The sequence below is a fragment of the Oncorhynchus nerka genome, linkage group LG13, assembly GCF_034236695.1.
Source record: "Oncorhynchus nerka isolate Pitt River linkage group LG13, Oner_Uvic_2.0, whole genome shotgun sequence".
Classification (NCBI taxonomy): Eukaryota; Metazoa; Chordata; class Actinopteri; order Salmoniformes; family Salmonidae; genus Oncorhynchus; species Oncorhynchus nerka.
This window is the reverse complement of record NC_088408.1, coordinates 97,688,891-97,712,232: the sequence shown is the minus strand read 5'-3', so window position 1 is coordinate 97,712,232 and position 23,342 is coordinate 97,688,891. Positions and strand designations below refer to the sequence as shown.

The 23,342-nt window shown below is 46.4% G+C and overlaps 1 pseudogene; it reads left to right on the top strand.

Moving 5' to 3' along the window:
• Positions 1-385: 385 nt before the first annotated feature.
• LOC115140358 (proheparin-binding EGF-like growth factor) lies at positions 386-22,527 on the top strand (annotated as a pseudogene).
• Positions 22,528-23,342: the final 815 nt, after the last annotated feature.

Here is a 23,342-nt window from a genome sequence, read left to right as displayed (position 1 = left end):
ACTTTCTATTGCTAGATTTGAACTTCCAACCTTTGGAATCAGAGGCAAACGCCCTATCAAAACCTACCCAAAAGGTAACAGCGCTCACTGTTGCCCCTAGTGGCAGGTTTTCACGTCATCTCCCAACGTCCTCAGGACGACTGACATGTATCACAGGTGACCTGGTTGATGTCGCCTGTTACTGAACACAGCGTGAGGATCTCACTCGTTGTTATTATGATCGACAGATGTGTCAAAGAACATAAGAACATGCATTAAATACATCCCCTAAGGCTGGGCAAGTTAATCATTACACTACTAACACACACACACACACACACACACACATAAACACCCCCCCCCCCCGTCTCCTGAGGCATTGTCTATAAGAGCCGCCACCCAACCTCTGAGGAGGAAGAGGAAGCAGAGGCAGAGCAGGACTAGTCTCACTCAGGACAGAATACACACACTATTAGGACATGAACACTCTCATTCTCTCCTCTCTGCTGTGTTTGGGTAAGTAGTCTGGGCTTGTACAATCATTTGATGTGTTGGGAAGTAGCCTATAGGGACAGACAGACAGACAGACAGACAGACAGACAGACAGACAGACAGACAGACAGACAGACAGACAGACAGACAGACAGACAGACAGACAGACAGAGAGATGTGTTTAGAGGGAAGTAGCCTACAGGGACAGACAGACAGACAGACAGACAGACAGACAGACAGACAGACAGACAGACAGACAGACAGACAGACAGACAGACAGACAGACAGACAGACAGACAGACAGACAGACAGACAGACAGACAGACAGACAGACAGACAGAGAGAGAGAGATGTGTTTAGAGGGAAGTAGCCTACAAGGACAGACAGACAGACAGACAGACAGACAGACAGACAGACAGACAGACAGACAGACAGACAGACAGACAGGCAGACAGACAGACAGACAGACAGACAGAGAGAGAGAGATGTGTTTAGAGGGAAGTAGCCTACAGAGACAGACAGAGAGAGAGAGAGAGAGAGATGTTTCACAACCTGTTATGACTTGTCAGAAACCAGCTGTGTGATGTACCATATGCTAATGTTATTGAAGTATTGAGTGCTCTAGTATTCTGCATGTGCTATTGGGTTGTAGTCTGCACTGCTCTGTGTGTGACCAGTTTGGTCCGCTTGCAGTCTTGATTGATATGTATGATTGGTGTGTTTTGGTTGTAGTTTTCAGTACTCTGTGTTTGACTGGTGTGGTCTGGTTGTAGATTCAGTGCTCTGTGTTTGACTGGTGTGGTCTGGTTGTAGATTCAGTGCTCTGTGTTTGACTGGTGTGGTCTGGTTGTAGATTCAGTGCTCTGTGTTTGACTGGTGTGGTCTGGTTGTAGATTCAGTGCTCTGTGTTTGACTGGTGTGGTCTGGTTGTAGATTCAGTGCTCTGTGTTTGACTGGTGTGGTCTGGTTGTAGTTTCAGTGCTCTGTGTTTGACTGGTGTGGTCTGGTTGTAGATTCAGTGCTCTGTGATTGACTGGTGTGGTCTGGTTGTAGATTCAGTGCTCTGTGATTGACTGGTGTGGTCTGGTTGTAGTTGTTAGCGCTTTAGGTGTCCTGGGATCCGCAGTGACGTTATCGGCAGAGCTGAGCCATGTGACAGATGCGTCAGCCTTGGGGGAAGGGGAGGGGCTACAGAGCTCTCTGGGTGATGAGGATGAGGAGGAACTGGATGAAGATATGTCAGGAGGTACACCTACAGACGGTTCACCCAAAGGTAGGACTGTCAGACAACCCCTCACCCCTAACCCCTCACCCCTAACCCCTAGTCCCTCACCCCTAACCCCTCACCCCTAACCCCTCACCCCAAACCCCTCACCCCCTAGTCCCTAGTACCCCCTCGCACCTAAGCCTTTGCTCCTAACCCCTAACCCCTAACCTCTCACCCCTAACCCCTCACCCCTAACCCCCATCCCATAGTCCTTAGTACCCCCTCGCACCTAAGCCTTTGGCCCTAACACCTACCCCCTACCCCCTAGTACTCTCTAGCCTCTAACCCATGCTTCCCCAATCTACACACAACACCCCATAATTACAAAATGATGACACCTGTCTATATAAGGTCCCACGGTTAACAGTGCATGGCAGAGCAAAAACCAGGCCATGAAGTCAAAGGAATTGTCCGTAGAGCTCCGAGACAGGATTGTGTCGAGGCACAGATCTGGGGAAGGGTACCAAAAAATATCTGCAGCATTGAAGGTCCCCAAGAACACAGTGGCATCAATCATTCTTAAATGGAAGAAGTTTGGAACCACCAAGACTCTTCCAAGAGCTGGCCGCCCGGACAAACTGAGCAATCGGGGGAGAAGGTCCTTGGTCAGGGAGGTGACCAAACACCCGATGTGGACAGATAGGAAATAAGGTTCACCTTCCAATAGGACAGTGATCCTAAACACACAACCAAGACAACACAGGAGTGGCTTTTTGGCAAATCTCTGAATGTCTTTGAGTGGCCCAGCCAGAGCCCGGACTTGAACCCTAAAGCCAAAACCTCATTTGGCCGCCTTTCCCTCCAGTTCTCTGCTGCCTGCGACTGGAACGAATTGCAAAAATCGCTGAAGTTGGAGACTTTTATCTCCCTCACCAACTTTAAACATCTGCTATCTGAGCAGCTAACCGATCGCTGCAGCTATACATAGTCCATCTGTAAATACCCCACCCAATCTACCTACCTCATCCCCATACTGTTTTTATTTTATTTACTTTTCTGCTCTTTTGCACACCAGTATCTCTACCTGCACATGTTCATCTGATCATTTATCACTCCAGTGTTAATCTACTAAATTCTAATTATTCGCTCCTATGGCCTATTTATTGCCTACCTCCTCATGCCTTTTGCACACAATATATATAGATTTTTTTTCCTACTATGTTATTGACTTGTTAATTGTTTACTCCATGTGTAACTCTGTGTTGTTGTCTGTTCACACTGCTATGCTTTATCTTGGCCAGGTCGCAGTTGTAAATGAGAACTTGTTCTCAACTGGACTACCTGGTTAAATAAAGGTGTTCTCAACTGGACTACCTGGTTAAATTAAGGTGTTCTCAACTGGACTACCTGGTTAAATAAAGGTGTTCTCAACTGGACTACCTGGTTAAATTAAGGTGTTCTCAACTGGACTACCTGGTTAAATAAAGGTGTTCTCAACTGGACTACCTGGTTAAATTAAGGTGTTCTCAACTGGACTACCTGGTTAAATAAAGGTGAAATAAAAAATAAATAAAAAAATAAAACAATTCTGGAGAGACCTGAAAATAGCTATGCAGCGACACTCCCCATCCAACCTGACAGAGCTTGACATGATCTGCAGAGAAGAATGGGAGAAACTCCCCAAATACAGGTGTGCCAAGCTTGTAGCGTCATATCCAAGAAGAATCAAGGCTGTAATCGCTGCCGAAGGTGCTTCAACACAATACTGAGTAAAGGGCTTGAATACTTATGTAAATGTGATATTTCAGTATTTATTTATTTTTATTAGCAAAAACTTCTAAAAACCGGGTTTTGCTTTGTCATTATGGGGTGTTGTGCTATTTAATACATTTTAGAGGAAGGCTGTAACATAACAAAATGTGGAAATCGTCAAGGGGTCTGAATACTTTCCATATTACTCCATCTGTCTCCATATGACTCCATCTGTCTCCATATGACTCCATCTGTCTCCATATGACTCCATCTGTCTCCATCTGTCTCCATATGACTCCATATGACTCCATCTGTCTCCATATGACTCCATCTGTCTCCATATGACTCCATCTGTCTCCATCTGTCTCCATATGACTCCATCTGTGTCATCTGTCTCCATATGACTCCATATGACTCTATATGACTCCATATGACTCCATCTGTTTCCATATGACTCCATATGACTCCATCTGTGTCCATATGACTCCATCTGTCTCCATATGACTCCATCTGTCTCCATATGACTCCATCTGTCTCCATCTGACTCCATCTGTCTCCATCTGTCTCCATATGACTCCATCTGTCTCCATATGACTCCATCTGTCTCCATCTGTCTCCATATGACTCCATCTGTCTCCATCTGTCTCCATATAACTCAATCTGTCTCCATATGACTCCATCTGTCTCCATATGACTACATCTGTCTCCATATGACTCCATATGACTCCATCTGTCTCCATCTGACTCCATATGACTCCATCTGTCTCCATATGACTCCATATGACTCCATCTGTCTCCATATGACTCCATCTGGCTCATCTGTCTCCATATGACTTCATCTGTCTCCATCTGTCTCCATATGACTCCATATGACTCCATCTGTCTCCATATGACTCCATCTGTCTCCATATGACTCCATCTGTCTCCATATGGCTCCATCTGTCTCCATCTGTCTCCATATGACTCCATCTGACTCCATCTGTCTCCAAATGACTCCATATGACTCCATCTGTCTCCATATGACTCCATCTGTCTCCATATGGCTCCATCTGTCTCCATCTGTCTCCATATGACTCCATCTGTCTCCATATGACTCCATCTGTCTCCATGACTCCATCTGTCTCCATATGACTCCATCTGTCTCCATATGACTCCATATGACTCCATATGTCTCCATATGACTCCATCTGTCTCCATATGACTCCATCTGCCTCCATATGACTCCATCTGCCTCCATATGACTCCATCTGTCTCCATATGACTCCATCGGTCTCCATATGACTCCATCTGTCTCCATATGACTCCATATGACTCCATCTGTCTCCATATGACTCCATCTGTCTCCATGTGACTCCATCTGTCTCCATATGGCTCCATCTGTCTCCATCTGTCTCCGTATGACTCCATCTGTCTCCATCTGTCTCCATATGACTCCATATGACTCCATCTATCTCCATATGACTCCATCTGTCTCCATATGACTCCATATGACTCCATCTGTCTCCATATGTCTCCATCTGTCTCCATAGGACTCCATCTGTCTCCATATGACTCCATATGACTCCATATGACTCCATCTGTCTCCATATGACTCCATCTGTCTCCATCTGTCTCCATATAACTCAATCTGTCTCCATATGACTCCATCTGTCTCCATATGACTCCATCTGTGTCCATATGGCTCCATCTGTCTCCATCTGTCTCCATATGACTCCATCTGACTCCATCTGTCTCCATATGACTCCATATGACTCCAATATGGCTCCATCTGTCTCCATATGACTCCATCTGTCTCCATATGACTCCATATGACTCCATCTGTCTCCATATGACTCCATCTGTCTCCATATGACTCCATATGACTCCATATGTCTCCATATGACTCCATCTGTCTCCATATGACTCCATCTGCCTCCATATGACTCCATCTGCCTCCATATGACTCCATCTGTCTCCATATGATTCCATCTGCCTCCATATGACTCCATCTGCCTCCATATGACTCCATCTGTCTCCATATGACTCCATCTGCCTCCATATGACTCCATCTGCCTCCATATGACTCCATCTGTCTCCATATGACTCCATCTGTCTCCATATGACTCCATGACTCCATATGACTCCATCTGTCTCCATATGACTCCATCTGTCTCCATCTGTCTCCATATGACTCCATATGACTCCATCTGTCTCCATATGACTCCATCTGTCTCCATATGACTCCATATGACTCCATCTGTCTCCATATGTCTCCATCTGTCTCCATATGACTCCATCTGTCTCCATATGACTCCATATGACTCCATCTGTCTCCATATGACTCCATATGACTCCATATGTCTCTAATAATCAGAAGGTGAAAATAACTCCTGTGGTTTCCCAGCAGTGGTGCGTCACAGTAAGAACAGAAAGGGGATAAAGGGTCCGAAAGGAAAAGGGAATCCTGGAAAGAGGAAGAACAAGAACAGTAGTAAACGCACCACGGCCTTCAACCCTGAACACACACCGGGACACCCGTTGGAGTTCACGGCCGACCACACACACCAGACCTCAGAACGTGTTACAGAGGACCCTTGTAGCTCCTCCCACCAGGCATACTGTATCCATGGAAACTGCAAGTACATGGCGGACCTGAGAGAGCCTGTGTGTGTGTGAGTACGTCACAAATCTACTTTTAGTACTGTGCGTGCGTTGGTGCGTGTGCTGATGGATGGAAAGGATCGATTGGACAGATAGACTGATTCATTAATTGACTGATTAACTGTTTGGTTGACTAACTGACCGACTTGTGTTTTGATATATTGATTGGTATATTAGTTGATTGATTAATTGATTTATCCTCTCCCCTGCAGCTGATGAAGAAGGAGTTATCGGTGAGGTGGTTCGACTGTCCTGGTCATCCTGCTCCAGCATCAGCTGCCTCGCCATACTGCTCATGACCTGCACGGATGAAGAGGAGTGAGAGAAGCATCCATACTGCTCATGACCTGCACACAGTTCAGACTGTCCTGGTCATCATAGCTGTGGTCCTCTCCAGCATCAGCTGCCTCGCCATACTGCTCATGACCTGCACACAGTGAGTATAGACCCAATACATCCATACTACTCATGACTTGCACACATTAACACAACACTAAAGGTTACTTACAACAAGCTGCAGTCCGTTGATCTGCAGATGGGATTTCTGGAGAAGCGGACACCTTTTGGTAGCATGATATCAGCACCGGTCCCACTCATTCACAAGGAAGCCTTCCCTTTCATCATACACAGATTGAGCTGGTGGAATACATTGTTTTATTTAACCAGGCAAGTCAGTTAAGAACAAATTCTTATTTTCAATGACGGCCTAGGAACAGTGGGTTAACTGCCTGTTCAGGGGTAGAATGACAGATGTGTACCTTGTCAGCTCGGGGGTTTGAACTTGCAACCTTCCGGTTACTAGTCCAACGCTCTAACCACTAGGCTACCCTGCCTCCCCTGGAACGAACTCCAGTGATTTACTTTTTAAAAGGAAATGGTAGACAGGTTGGCGTGAGTGGAGAAACAGAAGAGTCATTGTCTTGTTCTTTTTGATGTTGACTCTCTGCCTGACAAAATTATGTTAGGATATTTCATCTATCCCGTACGAGCTCACGTTCTGTTGTTACAGGTGCTAAGCTTATGGGCACGTGGCAGCAGTGTATAGGAAGGTGGCTCCTGGGTATGAGAAGGACATGAGACAAAGGAATGTATTTATATAAGAGCCAATTCTTATTTTCAATGACGGCCTAGGAACAGTGGGTTAACTGGTCTAGGAACAGTGGGTTAACTGGTCTAGGAACAGTGGGTTAACTGGCCTAGGAACAGTGGGTTAACTGGTCTAGGAACAGTGGGTTAACTGGTCTAGGAACAGTGGGTTAACTGGTCTAGGAACAGTGGGTTAACTGGTCTAGGAACAGTGGGTTAACTGGTCTAGGAACAGTGGGTTAACTGGCCTAGGAACAGTGGGTTAACTGGTCTAGGAACAGTGGGTTAACTGGTCTAGGAACAGTGGGTTAACTGGTCTTGGAACAGGGGGTTAACTGGTCTAGGAACAGTGGGTTTACTGGTCTAGGAACAGTGGGTTAACTGGTCTAGGAACAGTGGGTTAACTGGTCTAGGAACAGTGGGTTAATTGCCTTGTTCAGGGGCAGAACGACAAAGGGCCGTGGCTTTTGTGGAGCGATGGGTAACGATGCTTTGTGGGTGACTGTTGTTGATGTGTGCAGAGGGTCCTTGGTTCGCGCCCGGGTATGGGCGAGGGGACGGTCTAAAGTTATACTGTTACAGAGGCAGTGAAGAAAGTAGAGGAAGATGAGTCAAGACAGGGAAGGGTCCCGGGAGGAGTGGTGTGAGTAATAGATCTCTATCAGTACAGAGGTATTGGCCCGACGAGTGATATACTGTATGCTTCAGTAAGATTTTGTTTGTTTGTTTTGGCGTTCACGGCAATGGTGAGTAATTGTACTGCCGGGATGGAACGTAAAGTCGCAGAAAATAGATGTTGTGTTGGCAGCCGCTGAGGTTGTGTTGGCAACCGCTGAGGTTGTGTTGGAAGCCGCTGAGGTTGTGTTGGAAGCCGCTGAGGTTGTGTTGGCAGCCGCTGAGGTTGTGTTGGAAACCGCTGAGGTTGTGTTGGCAGCCGCTGAGGTTGTGTTGGCAGCCGCTGAGGTTGTGTTGGCAGCCGCTGAGGTTGTGTTGGAAGCCGCTGAGGTTGTGTTGGAAGCCGCTGAGGTTGTGTTGGAAGCCGCTGAGGTTGTGTTGGAAACCGCTGAGGTTGTGTTGGCAACCGCTGAGGTTGTGTTGGCAGCCGCTGAGGTTGTGTTGGCTGAGGTTGTGTTGGCAACCGCTGAGGTTGTGTTGACAACCGCTGAGGTTGTGTTGGAAGCCGCTGAGGTTGTGTTGGAAGCCGCTGAGGTTGTGTTGGCAGCCGCTGAGGTTGTGTTGGCAACCGCTGAGGTTGCGTTGGCAACCGCTGAGGTTGTGGTGGAACTGAGAAATATTTGGGTGTACGAGATTTGACCTCAGAAGAGTTACAGGGTGTGTTGAGTGGTGGTGTCCCGTCCTTTCAGGATGTTGGCCTGAGGTCGGACTAGATAGGTTTAAATAGTGGAGTAGGGTGGTGTGTTTTAAATGAGTGTACGGTTAGATGGCAGGGTATTTGTTGATTCATTTGACTTTTTTTTCAAGCAAAGTACAAGGTAGTTATACTCCAGCCTAGTAGGGGGCAGTAATGCCACATTTATTGGATGCCAACTACCATTAAACCTCATGGAAGAAGTCTTCCCTTGTTAGTAGTAGCAAGCTGACAGCCTGGATAACTGCCTTTAGCTTGATCTGCAGACAGCGAGTATAGACCTAATACAACCATAACACAACGTTAATATAACCATAACACAACCATAATGCAACCGAACCGTACTGCACATGATCTACAAACAGTGAGTATAGACCTAAACGTACTGCTCATGATGCAACCATAACACAACATTAACACAATGTCAACACAACACGAATAGGACCATAACACACCTTTAACACAATGGTAGTGACACGAACACTCCAAAACGTCCCCCCCCCCCCTTAACTCAGCATAACACATCATTGAAACCCCTGCACACATCCTCAACAAACCCTTATACACCCCCTCGCCCACGCTGACATACCTTGATACTGCTCATGACTGCATCAAGGCAATACCATTTATGACTATAATAAATCATATATTTACTTGGACATAGACGATGCCTGATGAACACAATGGTAGACTCAGCGCACACACACACACACACACACACACACACACACACACGGGTCTACACACACACACACGGGTCTACACACACACACACACACGGGTCTACACACACACACACACACACACACACACACACACACACACCTTATCAATCAGTAACCCCGTTATGTAATTTACGAGAAACTTCTAAATGAGGGACAAAGTCAACAGTCCAAGTCAGAGCAGATATAATACATGGGCCTGGGATTCCTCATAATGGCCTGCAGTTTGTACTGTTCAGAGAGCAGTTTGTACTGTTCAGAGGGCAGTTTGTACTGTTCAGAGAGCAGTTTGTACTGTTCAGAGGGCAGTTTGTACTGTTCAGAGAGCAGTTTGTACTGTTCAGAGGGCAGTTTGTACTGTTCAGAGGGCAGTTTGTACTGTTCAGAGGGCAGTTTGTACTGTTCAGAGAGCAGTTTGTACTGTTCAGAGGGCAGTTTGTACTGTTCAGAGGGCAGTTTGTACTGTTCAGAGAGCAGTTTGTACTGTTCAGAGGGCAGTTTGTACTGTTCAGTTTGTACTGTTCAGAGGGCAGTTTGTACTGTTCAGAGAGCAGTTTGTACTGTTCAGAGGGCAGTTTGTACTGTTCAGAGAGCAGTTTGTACTGTTCAGAGGGCAGTTTGTACTGTTCAGAGGGCAGTTTGTACTGTTCAGAGGGCAGTTTGTACTGTTCAGAGGGCAGTTTGTACTGTTCAGAGAGCAGTTTGTACTGTTCAGAGGGCAGTTTGTACTGTTCAGAGGGCAGTTTGTACTGTTCAGAGGGCAGTTTGTACTGTTCAGAGGGCAGTTTGTACTGTTCAGAGGGCAGTTTGTACTGTTCAGAGAGCAGTTTGTACTGTTCAGAGAGCAGTTTGTACTGTTCAGAGAGCAGTTTGTACTGTTCAGAGAGGAGAGGGGCAGTGGTCTGGTTCAGATAGGAGAGGGGCAGTGGTCTGGTTCAGATAGGAGAGGGGCAGTGGTCTGGTTCAGATAGGAGAGGGGCAGTGGTCTGGTTCAGATAGGAGAGGGGCAGTGGTCTGGTTCAGATAGGAGAGGAGCAGTGGTCTGGTTCAGATAGGAGAGAGCAGTGGTCTGGTTCAGATAGGAGAGGGCAGTGGTCTGGTTCAGATAGGAGAGGGGCAGTGGTCTGGTTCAGATAGGAGAGGGGCAGTGGTCTGGTTCAGATAGCAGAGGGGCAGTGGTCTGGTTCAGATAGGAGAGGGGCAGTGGTCTGGTTCAGATAGGAGAGGGGCAGTGGTCTGGTTCAGATAGGAGAGGGGCAGTGGTCTGGTTCAGATAGGAGAGGGGCAGTGGTCTGGTTCAGATAGCAGAGGGGCAGTGGTCTGGTTCAGATAGGAGAGAGCAGTGGTCTGGTTCAGATAGGAGAGGGCAGTGGTCTGGTCACATACTGGGTAAACTTATATATTATTCAGTACTGCTTGCTCTGATTACATGACCTCTGCCTGACAAATGTTCTGGTTGTAGTTCATATTTTAAAGTTATATTTTTAATGACTGGTATTCTGTTATCGACTGTGATATTCAATCAAACTTAGCACATTTGACACAGTGTGTTTATCAAAACTATAAATCAATTTGTGTGTTTGCGTTTGCTCTGATTGTTGCCGTGGCAACAAGGAGCAAGCGCTATATCGTCCACAATGTTACCTGAGACTAATTAGTCTGACGATGCTGCTAACGACATGATTGATAGCAGAGCATCGAGTACAGGCTTAACTTAATGAAAATAGAGACACGAGTACAATCTAGAATTTTATTGCATCGTTTGGGATCGTCCTCTTCTCTGAGGAATTTTGCTACAAGGTTTGAGTTGATATACACTACATGACCGAAAGTATGTGGACACCTGCTCGTCAAACATCTCATTCCAAAATCATGGGAATTAATATGGAGTTGGTCCCCCCTTTGCTGCTATAACAGCCTCCACTCTTCTGGGAAGGCTTTCCACTAGATGTTAGAACATTGCTGCTATAACAGCCTCCACTCTTCTGGGAAGGCTTTCCACTAGATGTTGGAACATTGCTGCTATAACAGCCTCCACTCCTCTGGGAAGGCTTTCCACTTGATGTTGGAACATTGCTGCTATAACAGCCTCCACTCTTCTGGGAAGGCTTTCCACTAGATGTTGGAACATTTCTGCTATAACAGCCTCTACTCCTCTGGGAAGGCTTTCCACTAGATGTTGGAACATTGCTGCTATAACAGCCTCCACTCTTCTGGGAAGGCTTTCCACTAGATGTTGGAACATTGCTGCTTTAACAGCCTCCACTCCTCTGGGAAGGCTTTCCCCTGATGTTGGAACATTGCTGCTATAACAGCCTCCACTCTTCTGGGAAGGCTTTTCCACTAGATGTTGGAACATTGCTGCTATAACAGCCTCCACTCCTCTGGGAAGGCTTTCCACTAGATGTTGGAACATTTCTGCTATAACAGCCTCCACTCTTCTGGGAAGGCTTTCCACTAGATGTTGGAACATTTCTGCTATAACAGCCTCCACTCCTCTGGGAAGGCTTTCCACTAGATGTTGGAACACTACTGCTATAACAGCCTCCACTCTTCTGGGAAGGCTTTCCACTAGATGTTGGAACATTGCTGCTTTAACAGCCTCCACTCCTCTGGGAAGGCTTTCCCCTGATGTTGGAACATTGCTGCTATAACAGCCTCCACTTTTCTGGGAAGGCTTTTCCACTAGATGTTGGAACATTGCTGCTATAACAGCCTCCACTCCTCTGGGAAGGCTTTCCACTAGATGTTGGAACATTGCTGCTATAACAGCCTCCACTCTTCTGGGAAGGCTTTCCACTAGATGTTGGAACATTTCTGCTATAACAGCCTCCACTCCTCTGGGAAGGCTTTCCACTAGATGTTGGAACATTGCTGCTATAACAGCCTCCACTCTTCTAGGAAGGCTTTCCACTAGATGTTGGAACATTGCTGCTATAACAGCCTCCACTCTTCTGGGAAGGCTTTCCACTTGATGTTGGAACATTTCTGCTATAACAGCCTCCACTCCTCTGGGAAGGCTTTCCACTAGATGTTGGAACATTGCTGCTATAACAGCCTCCACTCTTCTGGGAAGGCTTTCCACTAGATGTTGGAACATTGCTGCTATAACAGCCTCCACTCTTCTGGGAAGGCTTTCCACTAGATGTTGGAACATTACTGCTATAACAGCCTCCACTCTTTTGGGAAGGCTTTCCACTAGATGTTGGAACATTGCTGCTATAACAGCCTCCACTCCTCTGGGAAGGCTTTCCACTAGATGTTGGAACATTACTGCTATAACAGCCTCCACTCCTCTGGGAAGGCTTTTCCACTAGATGTTGGAACATTGCTGCTATAACAGCCTACACTCTTCTGGGAAGGCTTTCCACTAGATGTTGAAACATTGCTGCTATAACAGCCTCCACTCTTCTGGGGAGGCTTTCCACTAGATGTTGGAACATTGCTGCTATAACAGCCTCCACTCTTCTGGGAAGGCTTTCCACTAGATGTTAGAACACTGTTGCAGGGATTTTCCTCTATTCAGCCTCAAGAGCGTTAGTGAGGTCAGGGACTGATGTTGGGCGATAAGACCTGGCTTGCAGTCGGCTTTCCAATTCATCCCAAAGATGTTCGATGGAGTTGAGGTCAGGGCTCTGTGCAGGCCAGTCAAGTTCTACCACACCGATCTCGACAAACCACTTAGTGCACGGGGGCTTTGTCATGCTGAAACAGGAAAGGGCCTTCCTGAAACTGTTGCCACAAAGTTGGAAGCACAGAATTGTCTAGAATGTCATTGTATGCTGTAGCGTTAAGATTTCCCTTTACCGAAACTAAGGGTCCTAGACAAAACCATGAAAAACAGACCCAGACCATTATTCTTCCTCCACCAAACTTTACAGTTGGCACTATGCATTGAAGCGGGTAGCGTTCTTCTGGCATCCTCCAAACCCCGATTCATCTGTTGGACTGCAGGATGGTGAGGCGTGATTCATCACTTCAGACAACGCTTTTCCACTCCTCCAGAGTCCAACCGCTGCGAGCTTTAAACCACTCCAGCTGATGCTTGGTATTGCGCATGGTGATCTTAGGCTTGTGTGCGGCTGCTTGGCCATGGAAACCCATTTTATGAAGCTCTCAACAAACAGTTGCTGAAGTTGCTTCCAGAGGCAGTTTGTAACTCGGTAGTGGAGTGTTGCAACCAAGGACACTCGGCGGTCCCAACCTGTGAGCTTCTGTGGTCTACCACTTCACGGCTGAGCCGTTGTTTCTCCTAAACATTTCCACTTCACAGAACTTACAGTTGACAAGGGCAGCTCTAGCAGGGCAAAACGGGTGTGGTTAAATAAAAAAATGTATTTAACCTATTTAACTAGGCAAGTCAGTTATGAACAAATTCTTATTTAAAATCATGGCCAACCTGGGAATAAACCTTCATTTGAAGGGGTGTCCACATACTTTTATACATATAGTGTATACACATCAACCCCCTCTTCAACCGCGAAAAACCCAGCAGCATTGCAGTTCTTGACACAAACCGGTGCACCTGGCACCTACTACCACACTCCGTTCAAAGTCACTTAAATATGTTGTCTTGCCCATTCACCCTCTGAATGGCACACAGACACCATCCATGTCTCAATTGTCTCAAGGCTTAAAAATCCTTCTTTAACCCGTCTCCTCCCCTTCATCTACACTGATTGAAGTGGATTTAACAAGTGACATCAATAAGGGATCATATCTTTCACCTGGATTCACCTGGTCAGTCTGTGTCATGCCAAGAGCAGATGTTCTTAATGTTTTGTCCACTCGGTGTATATACTCCCCTTGATTCATGCCCATTGATTGAAAGACAGGAAGGTGATTATTGCACGAGTGAGCTCATAGGTTCATCAGCAACCGTGGTGGAATTGCCATGCTCATAGGCTGAGACGTGACGCTATGCTGATGAGGTAACATTATAGACACTACCATAGATACCTGCTATGCTGATGAGGTAACACTATAGACACTACCATAGATACCTGCTATGCTGATGAGGTAACATTATAGACACTACCATAGATACCTGCTATGCTGATGAGGTAACATTATAGACACTACCATAGATACCTGCTATGCTGATGAGCTAACATTATAGACACTACCATAGATACCTGCTATGCTGATGAGGTAACATTATGCTGATGAGGTAACATTATAGACACTACCATAGATACCTGCTATGCTGATGAGGTAACATTATGCTGATGAGGTAACATTATGCTGATGAGATAACATTATGCTGATGAGATAACATTATGCTGATGAGGTAACATTGTGATGATGAGGTAACATTATGCTGATGAGATAACATTATGATGATGAGATAACATTATGCTGATGAGGTAACATTATGATGATGAGGTAACATTATGCTGATGAGATAACATTATGCTGATGAGATAACATTATGCTGATGAGGTAACATTATGCTGATGAGATAACATTATGCTGATGAGGTAACATTATGCTGATGAGATAACATTATGCTGATGAGGTAACATTATGATGATGAGGTAACATTATGCTGATGAGATAACATTATGCTGATGAGGTAACATTATGATGATGAGGTAACATTATGCTGATGAGGTAACATTATACTGATGAGGTAACATTTATACTGATGAGGTAACATTATGCTGATGAGGTAACATTATGCTGATGAGGTAACATTTATACTGATGAGGTAACATTATGCTGATGCAGTAAAATGTATACTGATGAGGTAACATTATAGACACTACCATAGATACATGCTATGCTGATGAGGTAACATTATGCTGATGAGGTAACATTATGCTGATGAGGTAACATTATGCTGATGAGGTAACATTATGAGTGAGATGAGTGAGATAGGAAGCGATGTGAATTATATGAGTTTACTAGATTAATGACAAGTGACAATTCATTCAGACCAGCTTTTACTGATTGAACTTTCATAATCTACGTTATGTTGTTACCTATGAGACTAATTGGTTTTTGACAATGTAGCTAAAGACATGAGTGAAAGCAGAGCCATATACAGTAGAAACCTATTGTATTAGACAAACAAAAAATATATACAGTTAATGTAAGCTAAACATGGGTAATAATGAGCCCATGTTCATCTGAATCGATTTTACATTCAACTGTGTCGTGCTGGAATACTGGACTCTAATCTGTGTGAAAAAGAAACTCCAGTTCGTGGAATTGATTTTTGAATCCTGCTAGGATGCTGTGGTAGTGTAGTGGAATTGATTTCTGAATCCTGCTAAGATGCTGTGGTAGTGTAGTGGATGTGAAACCAGCCCATACTGGCTGGGGTGGCAGGTAGCCTAGTGGTTAGAGTGTTGGGCCAGTAACTGAAAGGTTGATAGGATCGAATCCCCAAGCTGACAAGGTAAAAATCTGTCGTTCTACCCCTGAGCAAGCCAATTAACCCACTGTTCTCCGGTAGACTGTCATTGTAATTAACAATTTGTTCTTTAACTGACTTGCCTAGTTAAATAAAAACCATGGTGTGATTCACATTCCCTGAGATCTAAAACTAACTGAATGAAAGACTTGGTCTCTTTGAATGCTGTTGTGCAATTCAAGCTCCATTTGTGGCAGAACGGATTGCAAGCTATAGGAGTAAACTCCCTCTCTCTGTGTGTCTGTCTGTCAGTAAACTCCCTCTCTCTGTGTGTCTGTCTGTCAGTAAACTCCCTCTCTCTGTGTGTCTGTCTGTCAGTAAACTCCCTCTCTCTGTGCACGCTATAGGAGTAAACTCCCTCTCTCTGTGTGTCTGTCTGTCAGTAAACTCCCTCTCTCTGTGTACGCTATAGGAGTAAACTCCCTCTCTCTGTGTACGCTATAGGAGTAAACTCCTGTGTACGCTATAGGAGTAAACTCTCTCTCTGTGTACGCTATAGGAGTAAACTCCCTCTCTCTGTGCACGCTATAGGAGTAAACTCCCTCTCTCTGTGTACGCTATAGGAGTAAACTCCCTCTCTCTGTGTGTCTGTCTGTCAGTAAACTCCCTCTCTCTGTGCACGCTATAGGAGTAAACTCCCTCTCTCTGTGTATAGAGTAAACTGTCTCTCTGTGTAGCTAAGTAAACTCCCTCTCTCTGTGCACGCTATAGGAGTAAACTCCTCTCTCTGTAAACTCCCTCTCTCTGTGCACGTCTGTCTCCCTCTCTCTGTGCACGCTATAGGAGTAAACTCCCTCTCTCTGTGTACGCTATAGGAGTAAACTCCCGCTCTCTCTCTCTGTGTACGCTCTCCCTCTCTCTGTCTGTCTCCCTCTGTCTGTGTGTACGCTAGTAAACTCCCTCTCTCTGTGTACGCTATAGGAGTAAACTCCTCTCTCTGTCTGTGTACGCTATAGAGTAAACTCCTCTCTCTGTGTACGCTATAGTAAACTCCCTCTCTGTGTACGCTATAGTAAACTCCCTCTCTCTCTGTGTCGCTGTCTCCCTCTCTCTGTGCCGCTAGTAAACTCCCTCTCTCTGTGTGTCTCCCTCTGTGTACGCTATAGGAGTAAACTCCCTCTCTCTGTGCACGCTATAGGAGTAAACTCCCTCTCTCTGTGCACGCTATAGGAGTAAACTCCCTCTCTCTGTGCACGCTATAGGAGTAAACTCCCTCTCTCTGTGCACGCTATAGGAGTAAACTCCCTCTCTCTGTGCACGCTATAGGAGTAAACTCCCTCTCTCTGTGTACGCTATAGGAGTAAACTCCCTCTCTCTGTGTACGCTATAGGAGTAAACTCCCTCTCTCTGTGCACGCTATAGGAGTAAACTCCCTCTCTCTGTGTGTCTGTCTGTCAGTAAACTCCCTCTCTCTGTGTACGCTATAGGAGTAAACTCCCTCTCTCTGTGTACGCTATAGGAGTAAACTCCCTCTCTCTGTGTACGCTATAGGAGTAAACTCCCTCTCTCTGTGTACGCTATAGGAGTAAACTCCCTCTCTCTGTGCACGCTATAGGAGTAAACTCCCTCTCTCTGTGTACGCTATAGGAGTAAACTCCCTCTCTCTGTGTACGCTATAGGAGTAAACTCCCTCTCTCTGTGTACGCTATAGGAGTAAACTCCCTCTCTCTGTGCGTCTGTCTGTCAGTAAACTCCCTCTCTCTGTGCATCTGTCTGCCAGTAAAGTCCCTCTCTCTGTGCGTCTGTCTGCCAGTAAACTCCCTCTCTCTGTGCATCTGTCTGCCAGTAAACTCCCTCTCTCTGTGCGTCTGTCTGCCAGTAAACTCCCTCTCTCTGTGCAAGCTATAGGAGTAAACTCCCTCTCTCTGTGTACGCTATAGGAGTAAACTCCCTCTCTCTGTGTGTCTGTCTGCCAGTAAACTCCCTCTCTCTGTGCAAGCTATAGGAGTAAACTCCCTCTCTCTGTGTACGCTATAGGAGTAAACTCCCTCTCTCTGTGCAAGCTATAGGAGTAAACTCCCTCTCTGTGTACTAAACTCCTCTCTCTGTGTGTCTGTCTGTCAGTAAACTCCCTCTCTCTGTGCACGCTATAGGAGTAAACTCCCTCTGTGTACGCTAGTAAACTCCCTCTCTGTGTGTCTGTCTGCCAGTAAACTCCCTCTCTCTGTGCACGCTATAGGAGTAAACTCCCTCTCTCTGTGTACGCTATAGGAGTAAACTCCCTCTCTCTGTGCACGCTATAGGAGTAAACTCCCTCTCTCTGTGCACGCTATAGGAGTAAACTCCCTCTCTCTGTGTGTCTGTCTGTCAGTAAACTCCCTCTCTCTGTGCGTCTGTCTGCCAGTAAACTCCCTCTCTCTGTGCGTCTGTCTGTCAGTAAACTCCCTCTCTCTGTGTGTCTGTCTGTCAGTAAACTCCCTCTCTCTGTGTGTCTGTCTGCCAGTAAACTCCCTCTCTCTGTGTGTCTGTCTGTCAGTAAACTCCCTCTCTCTGTGTGTCTGTCTGCCAGTAAACTCCCTCTCTCTGTGCGTCTGTCTGCCAGTAAACTCCCTCTCTCTGTGTGTCTGTCTGCCAGTAAACTCCCTCTCTCTGTGTGTCTGTCTGCCAGTAAACTCCCTCTCTCTGTGCACGCTATAGGAGTAAACTCCCTCTCTCTGTGCGTCTGTCTGTCAGTAAACTCCCTCTCTCTGTGCGTCTGTCTGTCAGTAAACTCCCTCTCTCTGTGCGTCTGTCTGCCAGTAAACTCCCTCTCTCTGTGTGTCTGTCTGCCAATAAACTCCCTCTCTCTGTGTGTATGTCTGCCAGTAAACTCCCTCTCTCTGTGCGTCTGTCTGCCAGTAAACTCCCTCTCTCTGTGCGTCTGTCTGCCAGTAAACTCCCTCTCTCTGTGTGTCTGTCTGCCAGTAAACTCCCTCTCTCTGTGTGTCTGTCTGCCAGTAGACTCCCTCTCTCTGTGTGTCTGTCTGCCAGTAAACTCCCTCTCTCTGTGTGTCTGTCTGCCAATAAACTCCCTCTCTCTGTGTGTATGTCTGCCAGTAAACTCCCTCTCTCTGTGTGTCTGTCTGCCAGTAAACTCCCTCTCTCTGTGTGTCTGTCTGCCAGTAAACTCCCTCTCTCTGTGTGTCTGTCTGCCAGTTACAGGACACATAAGAGCTTCCTGGTTGCCTACCTGGCCTCCAGCAGTGAGAAGCAACAGCTCCAGAAGACCACACCCTGTGACATCACGGTGTGACCATCAGCAGGTAAGACACACACACCTGTTAAGACTGCAACAAACCGCATTCAGGCACACGCGTGTGTGTGTGTTTGTGTGTGTGTTTGCGTAGGTGGGTGGGAGTGTGAATTGCGTCACATGAAGAGGTGTAAGAATGCAGTATTAGACTGGATTACTGGTGATGTCTCATAACCACACACACACACACACAAACACACACACACACACACACACACACACACACACACACACACACATGCTTGCCCACACACACACACACAAGTACGCACACACGTACGCACACACACACACACACACACACGTACGCTTGCCCACACACACGCACGCACGCACGCACGCACGCACGCACGCACGCACGCACACACACACACACACACACACCTGTCTAAACTCCTGACTAACATACCTGTCTAAACTCCTGACTAACATACCTGGCTAAACTCCTGACTAACATACCTGTCTAAACTCCTGACTAACATACCTGTCTAACCTCCTGGCTAACATACCTGTCTAACCTCCTGGCTAACATACCTGTCTATCCTCCTGGCTAACATACCTGTCTAACCTCCTGGCTAACCTCCTGGCTAACATACCTGTCTAACCTCCTGGCTAACCTCCTGGCTAACATACCTGTCTATCCTCCTGGCTAACCTCCTGGCTAACATACCTGTCTAACCTCCTGTCTATCCTCCTGGCTAACCTCCTGGTTAACATACCTGTCTAACCTCCTGGCTAACCTCCTGTCTAACCTCCTGGCTAACCTCCTGGCTAACATACCTGTCTAACCTCCTGTCTAACCTCCTGGCTAACATACCTGTCTAACCTCCTGGCTAACCTCCTGGCTAACATACCTGTCTATCCTCCTGGCTAACCTCCTGGCTAACATACCTGTCTAATCTCCTGACTAACATACCTGTCTAACCTCCTGGCTAACATACCTGTCTAACCTCCTGGCTAACCTCCTGTCTAACCTCCTGGCTAACCTCCTGGCTAACATACCTGTCTATCCTCCTGGCTAACCTCCTGGCTAACATACCTGTCTAACCTCCTGGCTAACCTCCTGGCTAACATACCTGTCTAACCTCCTGGCTAACCTCCTGGCTAACATACCTGTCTAACCTCCTGGCTAACCTCCTGGCTAACATACCTGTCTATCCTCCTGGCTAACATACCTGTCTATCCTCCTGGCTAACATACCTGTCTAACCTCCTGGCCAACCTCCTGGCTAACATACCTGTCTAAACTCCTGACTAACATACCTGTCTAACCTCCTGGCTAACACACCTGTCTAACCTCCTGGCTAACATACCTGTCTATCCTCCTGGCTAACATACCTGTCTAACCTCCTGGCTAACCTCCTGGCTAACATACCTGTCTAACCTCCTGGCTAACCTCCTGGCTAACATACCTGTCTATCCTCCTGGCTAACCTCCTGGCTAACATACCTGTCTAACCTCCTGTCTATCCTCCTGGCTAACCTCCTGGCTAACATACCTGTCTAACCTCCTGGCTAACCTCCTGTCTAACCTCCTGGCTAACCTCCTGGCTAACATACCTGTCTAACCTCCTGTCTAACCTCCTGGCTAACATACCTGTCTAACCTCCTGGCTAACCTCCTGGCTAACATACCTGTCTATCCTCCTGGCTAACCTCCTGGCTAACATACCTGTCTAATCTCCTGAAACATACCTGTCTAACCTCCTGGCTAACCTCCCTCCTGGCTAACATCCTGTCTAACCTCCTGGCTAACCTCCTGGCTAACATACCTGTCTATCCTCCTGGCTAACCTCCTGGCTAACATACCTGTCCTCCTGGCTAACCTCCCTCCTGGCTAACCTCCTGGCTAACTACCTGACTAACATACCTGTCTAACCTCCTGGCTAACATACCTGTCTAACCTCCTGGCTAACCTCCTGGCTAACCTCCTCCTGGCTCATACCTGTCTACCTCCTGGCTAACCTCCTGGCTAACATACCTGTCTATCCTCCTGGCTAACCTCCTGGCTAACCTCCTGGCTAACATACCTGTCTAATCTGGCTAACATACCTGTCTAACCTCCTGGCTAACCTCCTGGCTAACATACCTGTCTAACCTCCCTCCTGGCTAACATACTCCCTCCTGGCTAACATACCTGTCTAACCTCCTGGCTAACCTCCTGGCTAACATACCTGTCTAACCTCCTGGCTAACCTCCTGGCTAACATACCTGTCTATCCTCCTGGCTAACCTCCTGGCTAACATACCTGTCTAATCTCCTGACTAACATACCTGTCTAACCTCCTGGCTAACATACCTGTCTAACCTCCTGGCTAACCTCCTGTCTAACCTCCTGGCTAACCTCCTGGCTAACATACCTGTCTATCCTCCTGGCTAACCTCCTGGCTAACATACCTGTCTAACCTCCTGGCTAACCTCCTGGCTAACATACCTGTCTAACCTCCTGGCTAACCTCCTGGCTAACATACCTGTCTATCCTCCTGGCTAACCTCCTGGCTAACATACCTGTCTAATCTCCTGACTAACATACCTGTCTAACCTCCTGGCTAACATACCTGTCTAACCTCCTGGCTAACCTCCTGGCTAACATACCTGTCTAACCTCCTGGCTAACCTCTGGCTAACATACCTGTCTATCCTCCTGGCTAACCTCCTGGCTAACATACCTGTCTAACCTCCTGGCTAACATACCTGTCTAACCTCCTGGCTAACCTCCTGGCTAACATACCTGTCTAACCTCCTGTCTATCCTCCTGGCTAACATACCTGTCTATCCTCCTGGCTAACATACCTGTCTAACCTCCTGGCTAACCTCCTGGCTAACCTCCTGTCAATCCTCCTGGATAACCTCCTGGCTAACATACCTGTCTATCCTACTGGCTAATCTCCTGTCAATCCTCCTGGATAACCTCCTGGCTAACATACCTGCCAATCCTCCTGGCTAACCTCCTGGCTAACATACCTGTCTAACCTCCTGGCTAACCTCCTGTCTAACCTCCTGGCTAACCTCCTGGCTAACATACCTGTCTATCCTCCTGGCTAACCTCCTGGCTAACATACCTGTCTAACCTCCTGGCTAACATACCTGTCTATCCTCCTGGCTAACCTCCTGGCTAACATACCTGTCTAACCTCCTGGAAGTCTTTATTACTGGCAATTGGTCAATTCAACAGCTAAATACTGACAATTTGCTCTCTTCTCTTACTCTAGAGAACTTAAAGGTCTGGAACCATAATTTAGAACCATGAGAACCGAGACAATCAGAGGAGAACCGGTGCTGACTCCTGCCCAGCGGAGTGATCTACTGAACGGACACTACAACTCCAGACAGTAGAGCGTTCTGTAGAGGAACCAGCGTAGAACCGTCTTGAAGAACCACATAGAACTGCCTTTTTGTTTATTTATTTGATTTGACTTATTTATTGAGGACAGAGCATTCTTTTGACTGGTGTTGTGTTAGATGTGATTGGACCGTGATGTTGAGCATACCGTCCAATCATTTCACTACTAAGTTATTGCTTATTTATTGCCATGCGTCTCCAAGGGAACAACAGAGAGATACGGCTATTGATAATCCTGGACATAGATGGAATCTATCGGTTTACTAATAAAGTCCTTCAGTGTTATAAGAAATGTCTTTATGTGTGTTTGTGTGTGCCAACATGCGTGGGTGTACGTGGGTGAGTCCTGTACCCAAACATAGACACAGTAAAGTGTCAGAGGGAGAGAGAGAGAATAACTCCGACAAAGAACCTCAGCACATAGTTCTAATATTTAATTATCTCTCTTTGTCTCTCTCTGTGATGTCACAAAGGGATGGAATGCATTATTTATGACATCACCGAAGTAGGATTTTAAAATGGAATGGAACACTCCGAAGCATCCGATAGGTTCCGCAAACCGTAGCATCATAGTTCTCGTATATTCTCCTGGGAGTGAATCTGGAACAAAGTGACATGAGTTGAATGAAAGGATTGGAACCATCATAAAGATACAAAGAAAATTGAAGCAATCTTGCGTAGGTCACTTTCCGTGCTCTTTTATGGCATATGAATCATTATCCTTCATCTCATTCTGGAGCCAACCAAAACTATGGAAGTTGAAATGATAGAGAAGAAGCATCATAATCATCAAGATAGTTTGATCTTTATGGTTCACAAACTCAGTTCATGTGTGATGCCATCATCCGCGAGGAGGTCAAATACTAAGTTCATACATAAAGATAGAAAAGAAAAACATTTGGGATCTTTGATTTGGGATCAATCTCCTTGTCCCTCCCTCCCTCCCTCCCTCCCTCCCTTTCTCTCTCTGTTGTTCCCTCTGTTTTCCTGTTCACACGCAGACCTCTTTGTTACCATGGTGCAGAGCTGTTTTGAATGGCAGAATAACGCCCATTACAGATTGCATGAATGAGCACAAATAGCTATGTGTGTTTGAGTTAGGAGAGA